Source organism: Chiloscyllium punctatum, chromosome 23, assembly GCF_047496795.1.
Source record: "Chiloscyllium punctatum isolate Juve2018m chromosome 23, sChiPun1.3, whole genome shotgun sequence".
NCBI lineage: Eukaryota > Metazoa > Chordata > Chondrichthyes > Orectolobiformes > Hemiscylliidae > Chiloscyllium > Chiloscyllium punctatum.
The window spans coordinates 41,882,400-41,895,624 of NC_092761.1; positions in this window are offsets into that span (position 1 = coordinate 41,882,400).

Below are 13,225 nucleotides of genomic sequence, written 5' to 3' on the forward strand. Positions count from 1 at the left end.
CAGCAGATACAACAAATAACACGTGTGGGAGTGCAGGTGAACCTTTGATGGATGTGGAAGGCTCAACTGGAGCCTTGGATAGAGGTAAGTGGGGAGATGTTGGTGCAGGATTTGCAATTCCTGTGGTGGCAGAGGAAGGTGCCGGGAGCGAATAGCGGGTCATTTTAGGGCGTGGACGTGACCAGGTAGCCGTGGAGGGAAAGGTGTTTGAGGAAATCGAATAGGTTTGGGGAGGGAAATATATCCCTGGTCGTGGGGTCAATTTAGAGGTGACGAAAATGTCGGCAGATGACGGGATTTATGCGGAGGTTGATGCAATGGTAGGTGCGGAATTCCCTCTGTCCTTGTTTCGTCCATGTTGTGTTTGAAGATGTGGGGTTCATGGATGGATGTGCGGGACATGGATGAGATGAATTACTGGGCATCGTCAAACACATGGGAGGGGAATTTCCGATCTTTAAAGAAGGAGGCCTTCTGATGTGTTCTGTGGTGTAACTGGTCCTCTGGGAGCAGATGCAGCGGAGGCAGAGGAGTTGCAACACAGGAAAGCATTTGTGCAGGAGGTGGGGTGGGAGGAGATGGAATCCACATATCTGTGGTTGTCAGTGGGTTTGTAAAAAATATCAGTAACACTGACCTCCAGGGATATTTTTCCCTCCCCACCCCTATCCACTTTCCTCAAAGACTGTTCTCTCCACGACTACCTAGTCAATTCCCCGCCCTCCAATGACCCACTGTCCCCTCACTGCCACCACAGGAATTACAAAACCTGCGCTCACACACACTCCACCTCTGCCAAAGGCCCCAAAGAAGCCTTTCACATTCATCAAAGTTTCACCTTCACTTCCACACATGTCATCTATTGCATTCATTGCTCCCGATGCAGTCTCCTCTACAATGGGGCCACCGGTTATCTTCTCCCAGAGCGCTTCAGAGACATCTCCAGGACACCGGCAACAATCAATCCCAACGCACCGCGACCAAACACTTCAACTCCTCCCCGCCTCCCGAGGACATGCAGGTTTTCAGACTCCTCCGTCACCACTTCCTCATCACCCAACGCCTGGAGGACGAACGTCACATCTTCTGCCTCGTGACACTTCAACCCCATGGCATCTATTTGGATTTCGCCAGTTTCCTCATTCCCCTACCCCATCACCCAACTTACGCTAGCTCCAACCTTCCAGCTTGGCACTGTCCTACTGACCTGCCCCACCTGTCTATCTTCCTTCACACCTATCCGCTCCACCCTCTTCTCCAACCGAACCCTCTTATCCCCACCTCCATCCACCTAGTGCACTCTCAGCTAAATTCTCCCAAGCCCCACCCCTCCCATTTATCTCCCCAACCTCGAGGCTGCCAGCCTTATTCCTGATGAAGGCCTTTTGCCCAAAACGTCATTTTTTTCGGCAAAACGGATGCTGCGTGACCTGCTGTGCCTCTTCAGCACCACTCTAATCTTGACTCTGATCTCCTGCATCGACCGTATGCACGTCCATCCAACTGATTCCCCTATCCATTGATCTTCAGCGATCATGAATGTCCACGCCAAGATCTCTTTGTCTGTCTACACCACAAAGAATACTCACTGTTATTGTTTCTTCTCCCAAATTTCGTTAACACTCATTGGTCTGGATTCAATTCCCTTCGCCATTTTCCTTTCCACCAGATTGATACTGCCTGCAATCTCTGACATTCGTCGTCATAGTCAACTACACAACCAATTTTTGCATCATCAGAAAACCTCTGAATTTTGGCTCTGACAACTTAGTCTAAATCATTGGTCTACATCAGAAAACAATGGAACTCCACTTGAAACACGCATCCAAAGAGGGTCCATTGCTGGTTGGGATGAACAGCTGTAATAACAGCAGTTTCGAACTCCTGCTGTCATTTGTAAACTCACTGTTGACTCTGTCATTTGGTCTCCTGAAGGATCACTTCTCACATGTGGGAATGGTGAATGACCTGTGCGCATTGTGACTGTGCAATTGAATTTACACCTAATCAGGTAATAGAATACCTTTTTGCAGTCACCCCATGGCCCTGACTTCTTGGGGCCGTGGATATCCTTGTGTCTATTCACTTTGATAATCAGTTGAATTCGAGTCCACACAGACACAGTGCTCATTTTCCCTGTTGTACACGTACTTTTATTCTTCCTTATTCTCCCACGGAATGTGGCTATGATTGGTCTGAAGAGCATTTGTTGTTCATTCTTAATTCACTTTGAACTGAGTCAGAGAGCATTTATGGGTGAACCACAATGTTGTGGGTCTGGAATCACATGTGAACAGGACTCGTTACGGTCGGCAGATTTCCCTTTCGAAGGAACATGAATAAATGAGTTTTCAGCAATATAAAGTTATTGTCTCTGTTGCTGAGGTTGGGTGTATTTTCCAGATTTTACTCATTAAATTTAAGTAACAGCAGCTGCCGCATTCCAGTCTCCAAAGATTACTAGCCCAATACATCGCCGCTGCACTAACAACTCCCTGCTGCATTTCTCCATTCGAAGAATTACATTGTCAAATCAGGTTATCCCAAATGGAGAGATAATAGGAATTGGAATGGAAGCAATGTATGCCGGATTGGAGTGTTTACTGGAGCAAGAAAATGATGTGAAGACGATGTGAGCAAAAGTAGTTCTTCCTGTAAAAGTAACAAAATACTGCTTTGTTGAGGAAAATCTCTTAGAATGCTTTCAATACATCGACCTCTCTCTTAAGGCTCCAGCACGCTTCCTCTGAGCCAATCCTCAGTGCAGCTTAATGCTGCTGCTGAATCTTAACAATATAATAAATTGAGATTATTATGCCCTTCCACCTCGCCTTTGACCAGAAGCAATCCCAGCCGCAGCATTTCACGCGCTTGGATAAATAGACAAAGTCTTTTCCTTGGGGTCGGAGACTCCAGAACGAGAGGGCATAGATTTAGGTTGAGAATAGAAACATATAAAAGAATCCCAAAGGGCTACTTTTCTCACACAGAGGGTGATGCGTGTATTGAATGAGCTGCCAGAGGAAGTGATGGAGGCTGGTACAATTGCAACATTTCAAAGGCATTTGGATGGGTATGTGAATAAGAAGGGGTTGGAGGGATATCAGCTGAGCGCTGGCAGGTTGGACTAGATTGGGTTGGGATATCTGATCAGCATGGACGGGTTGGACCGAAGAGTCTGTTTCCATGCTGTACATCTCAATGTACTCTATGACCGCACCTTTACCAATCATGCCACTGGTGCCATAGAATAGCTTCACGTGCTCATTTCCACCCCCACTTCCGGTTTGGTATTTGCGGCTGCGCCACGAAGTTTGTCTGATGCCGGTTCTCAGAACTGGGCTTATGTGACTGACTGCAGCAGTGGGTACTTCCTTGTGTGGGGAAGTTGGTAAAGAAAACTGCTATTAACGCATTGTTATTAACACACTGTTATTCAAATATATATTACACCAATATCCCGCACTATCCCCTAAACCTTTTCGTTTCTAGAAATCTATCAAACTCAGTCTTCGATGGAACCAACACAGCGTTTAGGGGTATCGAATTTAAAGACTCAGCTAATTCTGGATTCCCACATGTTTGCTATCGCTCGCCTAATATTCCTGTTGTGCAGCTGCTACTCTTCCTAACATATCCTCTGTCACTGTTATTATCACTGTTTTACACGCATATCTCTGCATGATTCAGTGATGGTTTGAATGTTAAATAATTCTGCATTGTGGCCGCAGTAAGCTCGTTCGAATCCGAGTCACTGCATTTTACTCCTTGTGACTCATGCTGAAGAAACACGAAAAGGAATTAGTTGATTTTACATGAAAGAATTCTCAGAGATTACGATTTTTCCCCCATCAAACCCCACTCTCTCTCTCACATCTCTGCGATTCATATTTAAGGAGTCAGACTCGCCCATTCTCGGAGAATTCCCTCTTTCCTGCAATCACTTACCACCTTTAAGTTCCCCCTCCTATTTCCCTTACAATCACTTTCACATTGATCCCGTTCAGTTGGTGTCGCTGCGCTCACTGTTGCTGGGTGACCATGCGCAAGTCTCACCATCAGGACCTTCAAACCATTTGATCCATTTCGATACCGCGATTGTGAGATCAATCCTCATTTAGCAGCTATTACTGACATGGACCAGCGATTATTGAAACATCAGGCTCAGGAAAAGGGCACAAGGCAACATTGAGGAAAACAATTTTTATTCAAAAAGCACCAGTTTCTGTGGAGATTTGCCAGGATATTGTACGGGCTGAAGAAGAGGGATTGGACAAACTGGAGACATACAAGGTTATGTGTCAAGAGATTTTATAAAGGAGTTAAGCAATTCTTATTGGGCAATACAGATACTCCGTTCCAAGTACGGGTTATTAATAGCTGTCCTTCCATTCTGGAAGGGATATGTTAACAGGAAGAACTGTACTGTCTGAATCAACGTGGGTGAGTACTACCGCTCCCGGGGAGACAGACTGACAGTGCAAACACGTGACTTCTGTAAGCTGTACCTAGTGTCGGTATTGGAATGAAAATCATTTGGCAGTTTTGCTCCATTGTGCGGTGTTTACTTATAGCAGGAAGCTCAGGATGGTATGCATTCTACTTCCCTTATCCCACTTGCCCATACAACTGAATACCGGCTCAATCCAGGACAATTTCTCTCTGTACATCCTCGTCCAATTCTCCTTGACCCCCAGCACTTTCCCATATGACACCATTCCACGAAATCCCAGGAGGTGTAATGCTGCTCGTTTACGATGTCTCTCCTCACTGTATAAGGTTCCAGTGATTTATCTTCCCATCACTCAATTTAGCAAACTGCATTTCCGGCTCACAATGTGATATCGTCTAGACTGGGGAGAGAAAAACAGAGCGGGTGACAAACGTGAGTACAATATACATTCCGTCTGCAAGCAAGAAAAGCCACTGAGCTTCCAGGTTCCTGTCACTGCAACATTCCACCGTGTTCCCATTCCTCCATTTCAGTTTGGTCTGCTGAAGAGCTCCCGCATGGCACAGCGCTAGTTGGAAGAGTGGCACGTCATTTCGTACTGAGAGACCATTAATCTTCATACCCAACATCGAGTTCAATAATTTTAGACGCTGTGCATCTTCTTTCACGTTCCTGCCCCACCTACACGTATCATTCGTTCCAAAGGTGATCGTTTGGCTCAAAAATCTCTCCCCAGATGCACTAAACCTGCTGATTTTGTTCAGATATTTCTGCTTTTCTTTAGATGATTTTGTTCTGTTCTGATCGCCAGCAACAGGAAACGTATGTTTGCACGGGAGGGTGGTCAGAGGAGATTTACCAAGGTGGTGCCCGAGCTCGACCATTCCCCCTGAGAAAATAAGCGAAAGTGAGGGCTGCAGGTGCTGGAGCTCAGAGTCGAGAGGGTAGTGCTGCAAAAACAAAGCACATCAAACAGCATCTGAAGAGAAGAGAATCGCTGCTTCGGGCACAAGCCACCGACATTTCATGATCACCCGATGCCTGGAGGAAGAACGTCTCATATTCCACCTTAGGACCTTGCAACCAGATGTGATAAATGTGTATTTCACCAGCTTCATCATTTCACCTCGTCCCCCCATTATTCCAGTCCAAAGACCCGAAATAGGCACCGGTCTCTGGACCCAGCCATCAATCCCCCCTCTGAACTACCACCTTCTCCCTCACCTTCATCCACCTATCGCTTTCACCAACCTGACCAACAACCTCATTCCTCTCCCTCAACACTGACTCAAAATTCTCATTCCTGATGCCCGATACCTTGTTTCTCCTGCTCCTCGAATGCTGCCTGACCTGTTGTGCTTTTAAAGCACTACACTCTCGCCACTGCAAAGATAGATGAGTTCGACTGGAGCTCTTTATCTGAGAGCGAAGAAAGCTGAGACAGGAATTGTTTAACGTGCACAGAAAGGGGATAGATATGTGTGGCAGGAATAAACTTGTCATGGGAATGCTTAATAACCAGGGTAACAGATGAAACGCTAAAGAGAGGATGTTCAGAGAAGATTTAGGAAGAATGTTTACATCCTGAGAGTGTTGTTTGTCTAGAACTCACTGTTTGAACTTGTGGTAACTTCAGGAGAATTTAGCCGAGCACTTCAGGCGCTGGAGTATGCACGGATAACGACCAGGTACTGGAAGGTGGGGGGAGGATAAACAAATGTTTGATGAAAGACTTGAATACTGTAATGTTGAGTGCAGTAACATGGAGGCTGGTGCAGCTCTGTGGCACAATGAAAAACATTTTGGCCATCTACTGCATTGTTAAGATTGCGATTCAAATTGTCTGCGTTTGAGTCCCACGAGAATCGGAGATTAGTGCAGATTTCAGCTGAATCAATGATTGTTCTGCTGATTCATCGTCAGTTACCATGGTCTGGAGTTCCCGTCCCTGCTACTGACCAGAGAAGATTTACCACCTTCTTCGTGGTGAGTTTTGAGGGAATCGTATCATTTGAAACATGATCAGCCCAGAATCGGCTGCTCATTAACGAAACCCACTGCAGAAGCCCACTGTCTCTAAACACGTTTCCCTCCCACAGTTGGACAGAGTTTTCGGTTTACTCAGTGTCTTTTTCCCTTTGGGCGACAGGTTGATGTGGATGGGCTTGTAAAAGACTTTGACGTGTTCGGTCAATCATAATGCTATCGAATGGCGGGGTAGCACTGGCGGGTGAAATGGCCCCCTTCTATTCCTCGCTGTCAGTGCTGTTTCTTACAGAGGGTTTTAAACAATAACATGATGAGGACCCTGTGAATTTACACCACGGAATACTAAGGACCTCCCCTTTATTCCACTGCTCTCCCAGCTGGAATACACAGCTCCTGTTATAGCTTTAGATCAGACAGTGCAGGATTCTTCCAGGTGCTCTGTCAGACTGTATGCTCCTTCACACAGGTTTCCAACTGGGCACTTAGAGCAAATGGCCGTGTGGATATTGGGGATTCAGGGACATATTTCGCCTTTGCCTGGCTAGAGTTCTGCCCACAGTAATAAACATGAATTTGGGACATTCGGTATCTTATTCTGGATTCTTATCACTTTAAAATTTAAACTGAAATTCAATTTACTCTTGCATGACATTCTTATATCTTCAGTATTCATGAAAACTGTGCATCATATCCTTGGATGTAGCCATGGTGAAGATTGATGATGAGTGCAGTATGTTTCATGTTGTCTGTAGGAACTTGCAAAAAGACATCAGTAAAGTGTCGTTGAATCGAATTTAGTGCCAACTTGAAGCCGACCGAATGAGAAACCCTGTGACAGCGATAATATAACATTGTCTGTAAACAACACAGCGACACATATAAACCCAGTTTTCAATCAAGTCTATTTTGCACATTTTACTGTGTCCCATTTCTCCTGAACCTGATGCTCGAATAGTCACAGGTCCACATCAGTTCCTCCTCCTCTGCCTTAGTTTTAATTTCAGAACCACAGCCAAAGTAGAGCAGGCGCGACCAAGGTCCCAGAGGTACACGTAGGGTACGTTATAGGCTTGCTGCCAGCGGTTCCAGTGCAGCACTTAATCAGCGCTTAGTACTTAGCAGCGTGTAAAAATGCTGCAGTTGTAATTTCAATCCTTATCTAAAGCTGGTTTTACTGACGTTGATCAGGAATTATTGGAGCATCAGACTGAAGCGTAGTTGAGGAATAATGTCGAAGAGAGCCGCACCTATTCTAAAACTCCAGTTTCTGATTTGTGAGATTGTTCTGTCTTTGGGAAAGGTATCAATTATTAACCATAAAACTACACATATTCCCCACGTGATTATCCATCTGTGGATCGAGAAACAGAGGTGATATTTTAGCTTGATGACCTTTTTCAAATCTCTGACATTGCACTGGATTACATTCGCGAAAAGGTTGTTAAACTAGTTTCATATAATCCTGTTTGCTGCAAACTCACACAGCTCATTAATCCGTTCACAAGGAATTAGATTTATCTTTTCGGGTAGATTAATGTCGTCAGCGAATCTGGTAACGTCATGACAAATAGTTTTGCTGTTGTGTGGACCAGAGTCAATATTAGAGTGGTGTTGAAGAAGCACAGCTGGTCAGGCAGAATACGAGTTGCATAAATATTGACGTATTGGGCAAAAGGTCTTCATCAGGATTAAGGCTGGGAACCTCGAGGTTGGGGAGAGAAATGGGAGGGGTGGGGCTTGGGAGAATTTAGCTGAGAATGCAATGGGTGTATGGAGGAGGGAATAAGACTGTTAGGTCGGAGAAGATGGTGGAGCTGATAGTAGGGAAAGAAGATAGAGAGGGGGGAACAGGACAGTAGGACGATGCCAAGCTGGAAAGTTGGAACTATGGTAAGGTGGGGGAGGGAGGGGAAATGAGCAAACTGGTGCAATCAACATTGTGGACTCGAATTCAACTGATTATCAAACTAAACAGACACAAGTATACACGCAGCGCCAAGTCGTCAGGGCCATTGTGTGACTGCAGGAAGGAATTCAATTACCCACTGAGGTGTAAAGTCACTTGCTGAGGTGTAAACTCATGAAGTTTCATGATGCAGAAGATGATACGTCCTACCTCCAGGCGTCGGATGGTGAGAGAGTGGCGGTGGAGGAGGTCCAGGACCTGCATGTCCTCGGGAGAGTGGCGGGGAGGGGGAGAGTTGAAGTGTCCGGTCACGGGGTATTAGGGTTGATTGCTGCCGGTGGCCTGGAGATGTTCTCTGAAGCGCTCTACGAGAAAGTGTACAGTGGCCCCACTGTAGAGGAGATTGCATCGGCAGTAACGGATGCAAGAAATGACATATTTGGACGTACAGGTGAAACTTTGATGGATATGGAAGTTTTCTTTGGGGCATTGGGCGGAGGTGGGGTTGTGTGGGCGCAGGTTTTGCAATTTGGCTGAGGAAGGTGCCGGGAGGGGATGGTGGGTCATTGGATGGCGTGGTCTTGACTAGGTAGTCATGGAGAAAATTATATTTGCGGAAAGTGGATAGGGGTGGCGAGGGAAAATATCCCTGGATATCTGTGTAACTGATGTTTTTACAAACTCACTGACTCCCACAGCTATCTGGATTACATCTCCTCCCAGCCCACGTTTTGCATAAATGCTATCCTGTGTTCCCATCTCCTCTGCATTCGCCACATCTGCTCCCAGAGGACCATCACAGAACTCACCAGATGGCCTCCTTCTTTAAAGTCCAGAACTTCCCCTCCCAGGTGGTTGATGATGCCCTCTAACGCCTGTCATCCATGTCCCAAAAATCCATCCATGAACCCCACACCTCCAACACAACAAGGGCAGAACAAGGACAGAGGAAGTTCCTCACCTTCCATTCCACTAACCTCCGCATAAATCATATCATCCGCCGACATTTCCACCACCCCTAAATTGACCCCACCACTAGGGATATATTTCCCTCCTCAAACCTATCCGCTTTCATAAAAGTCCGTTCTCTCCGCGACTACCTAGTCAATCCACGCCCTCCAATGACCCACCACTGGTAGAACTTTAGCAACCACCAGTTTAGGGAATAGCTAAAGGACTGAGCCCAAGTCTGGTCACTGCATTAATCAACATTTATTAAATTTTAAGATAAAAATGGAGGGCTGAAGTATGCAACTTGGCCGAGCAAGACTACTTCACCACTCAATGAGTTTATCACTGATTCCTTTCTAAGTCAGGTGCTATTCGCCTTGGAGGGGAACTTGCAAATGGTGGCGTTTCATTGCATCTTCCAACCTTTTCCTTATAGTCAGTACAGCTGTTGAGCTTTGAAAGTTCTGTCAAAAATCCCAGGATGACTTACCCCAGTGCATCGTGTAGTTCTTGCACTCTGCTGCAATTGTGCCTTAGCGGTGAAGGGAATGAATATTCAGGTTTTGAAGAGGGTACAATCAAGTGACTGCATTGTCGTGGATGGTGTCCAGTTCCTTAAGTGTTATTGAAGTTACACCCATCCATGAAAATGGAAAGAGTTCTGTTCCACATCTCATTTGTACTTTGCAAACGATGGAGGATTCACGGAGAAATTAGTTGAATTTATAGTCAAAAACTGTCGACAAACGGACATGTTTTTTGTTGACAAAACGATTAGATTACTTACATTGTGGAAACAGGCCCTTCGGCTCAACAAGTCCACACCGACCCACCCCCATACACTACAAGCAATTTAGCATGGCCAATCCACCAAACCCCCACATCTTTGGACTGTGGGATGAAACCGGAGCAAACCCACGCAGAGACGGGGAGAACGTAGAAACTCCATACAGAGAGTCACCTGAGGCGGGAAGTAAACCCGGGTCTCTGGCGCTATGAGTCAGCAGTGTTAACCACTGTGCCACCGTGCCAACCACGGTGTTTATGTAGCCAGGCTCCATCCGTTTTTTTCCCAATTACTAGCTCTGTGGACAATAACACGGGGTAATTCGGTTTTAGTAAAGCCATGGAGTGTCAGTGGGATATGATTACGTTCTCATTTATCAGTTATCATTACTCTATTTCGTCCTTTTGTGGACCAATCTGATTTCAATCGCTATCTGATTTCAAGTTCCAATTCCCGTCAGTGGTTGTAATTTCAACCGTTGCCTCACATAAATGTCTCCACCTGTCTCCATAATATGTCAGGACGCTGCAGGGCACAGCAGAGATTTACGAGAATGTTGCCAACATTGGAGAAAATGTAGCTTCGTGGAGTGATTGGTTAGGCTGGGATTATTCTCCTTGAAACAAGGGAGGCGGAGTGCAGCTGTATAATCACATAATAACATTTATAAACGTTCAAGATCCATGGGATCTCGACAGGGTAGTGACGGGCAGGTGGTTTATACTCTGGTATGAGAAGAGCTCCATAGGACATGAACTCGGAAATAGATATTACCGATTTACTTCAGAAAAGATGAGTAATTTCTTTGCTCAGGGGCGAGTGAATCGGTTGAACTCTTTCACGAAACTGTTGTTGAGGCTGAGTTGTTGTGTATTTTTAAACTGTGCCAGACAGACATTTAACCAGAAAGACGATGAAGCTGTGTTGAGGCAATGAAGGAGAATGGAGTTGAGGATTATCAGATGAGCCATGAGTTTATTGAATGGTGGAGCAGACTCAATTGGCTGAAAGCTTTCTCAAACTGATCAGACAGATCAGGAACTAGGCTCATAAGCTCATGAACAAGAAATGTGCTGTGGCCTGGAGACAACAAATGGCACTGGACACAGCGCAGTTGGGTATGTGCAGAAGTTGTGGTTGCTAAAGAAATTTCGTGGATCTCATATGGTTGCCAACTTGGTGATCAAGCTGAATGGTGGATCGCGGTATGATTCATACAGCAACAGGTTGTGAAAGAATGAAAGGTTCATTTCACTGGAAAAATTTTCTGCAGTTCCAATTCCAAATGACTGTTTGAAATATTGATCAGAACTTTGTGTTACATTAAAATTCACAATCCCACTGGCTAAACTATTGCACCCTATCTCTCCTTATTTGTTTTGCTTTCATTCGGTATAAATTCATAAAACGTCAATATGGAATGAAAGTAGGAAAGAACCGTTGCACTCCTTTTTCATTATCCCAATTTAACTTCCAACAGAATCAAATTGGTGTGGTATCGATTTATCACCAATCTCCTGTGATATGAAGGGCATTACCGTGATTCTCCATCCAATGTATATTAAAGATGCGAGGCACGAAGGAAAACCACAGCTGCGTTTGATGGAAATAACAGCCCGAGTAAGATTCAAATCCACACATGTACAATGAAAGAGCAACCCATTGCCTTCACCTCTAGGCCACTTCAGCCCATGGCAAAGGGGCTCACAAGTGACCAGATCAAGATTACATATGGTGCACCGAGCTGACAAGAAATGCCCTGAGCGTAATCGAATCCACACCTTTATGGTTTTGCTTTCAGCGGAATAATAATACCAGCAAAATCCAAGGAATTGACCCAGGCCTTGGAAGGAATACCTGTCTTTGATTGATTCCGAATCAGAACTGTCTCATAATGAACTAGCAAACAAGGAATTTCCATCACATTCACAGGCAGATTTAGTCTTGACTTTCAATTACTTCAGACAGTTTCTCTCTTACGTGAATAAGTACATATGGAGTGAGAAGTGAAGGCGATGTTTTAGCTCGATGGTCTTTCTCACACGGCTGAACCTGAACTTGGTAAAATTCCAGGAAATGCAGATTTGTTCGTTTCATTTTATTAATTTTGCTGCAATCTCACTCTGTTCATTGCAATGATCGGAAGTGACTTGCATTTTTATCATTGGAACGTTTAATGTTGTATTCAATTTTGCTCCGAATATATTTCTGCTTAAAGAAAATACTGATGAGAAAAACAAAAGAATAAACTACAAAACAAGATGCCCGTTTTGTTGCTCAGTTATTTTGGGAGATTTCAGTGGGTATCGAAGGAACCCAACATTATGGTGATTGCCTTCCCAACTTTAAGGCATGCGATTAACGCAGGAAATCGATCTCCAAGAGACTGGTCACTTCCTATTGATTATGTAATATCTTTCCTTGACAATATACAAAATCAGCTCAGTTCCATTTATAATGCTACACGTGGACTATTAATGGAAATCTTTCCAAACTCTGAGGTTGTTTTTGCTGAATCGTATTCAGCTGCATACATTTCTGACATTTCGTTACATTTAAATTCATCCAAATTGGACATTGTTTCCTCGCAAATTCCGTCCCCCACACCCCACTTTTGCACTTTTACCCAGCCACAGGCTGTCTCTCTCCTGGTGAAACTCACTGCTTGTGCATCTCCAAATGTGCCATACCAAATATTTTAGAAACGGATTCTCTGACTGACAGAAATTCTGCTCCCATCATTTCTTTGTGCTACATCGATCGTTTGAAAGCCTGACGTTCAGAAACTTCCGAATTTGAAAGAATGGATTTGCCACCTATTTCTTCTCTCCAAACCTAAAATACTCTCGAAAACTTCCATTCGGTTTTCCTTGGTTCAGTTCCAAATTTTCCAACACAAAAATAAATAAAATTCCATCCCTACTAAATGCCGTCAGCATCGTCGCCAATGTCTTAGCACCCCAATAAACGCTGGCAGCGTCCTCTCTGATAGAATCACAGATTCCCTACAATGCAGAAAGTACAATTCAGTCAATCGAGTCTGTAGGGACACTCTGAAGAGAAGCTCACCCAGACCTATCCCCCCTCTCTATCCCGTATATTTCACCAAAAGAAGGAACAGCCTTCTGGCTAGTGTTTT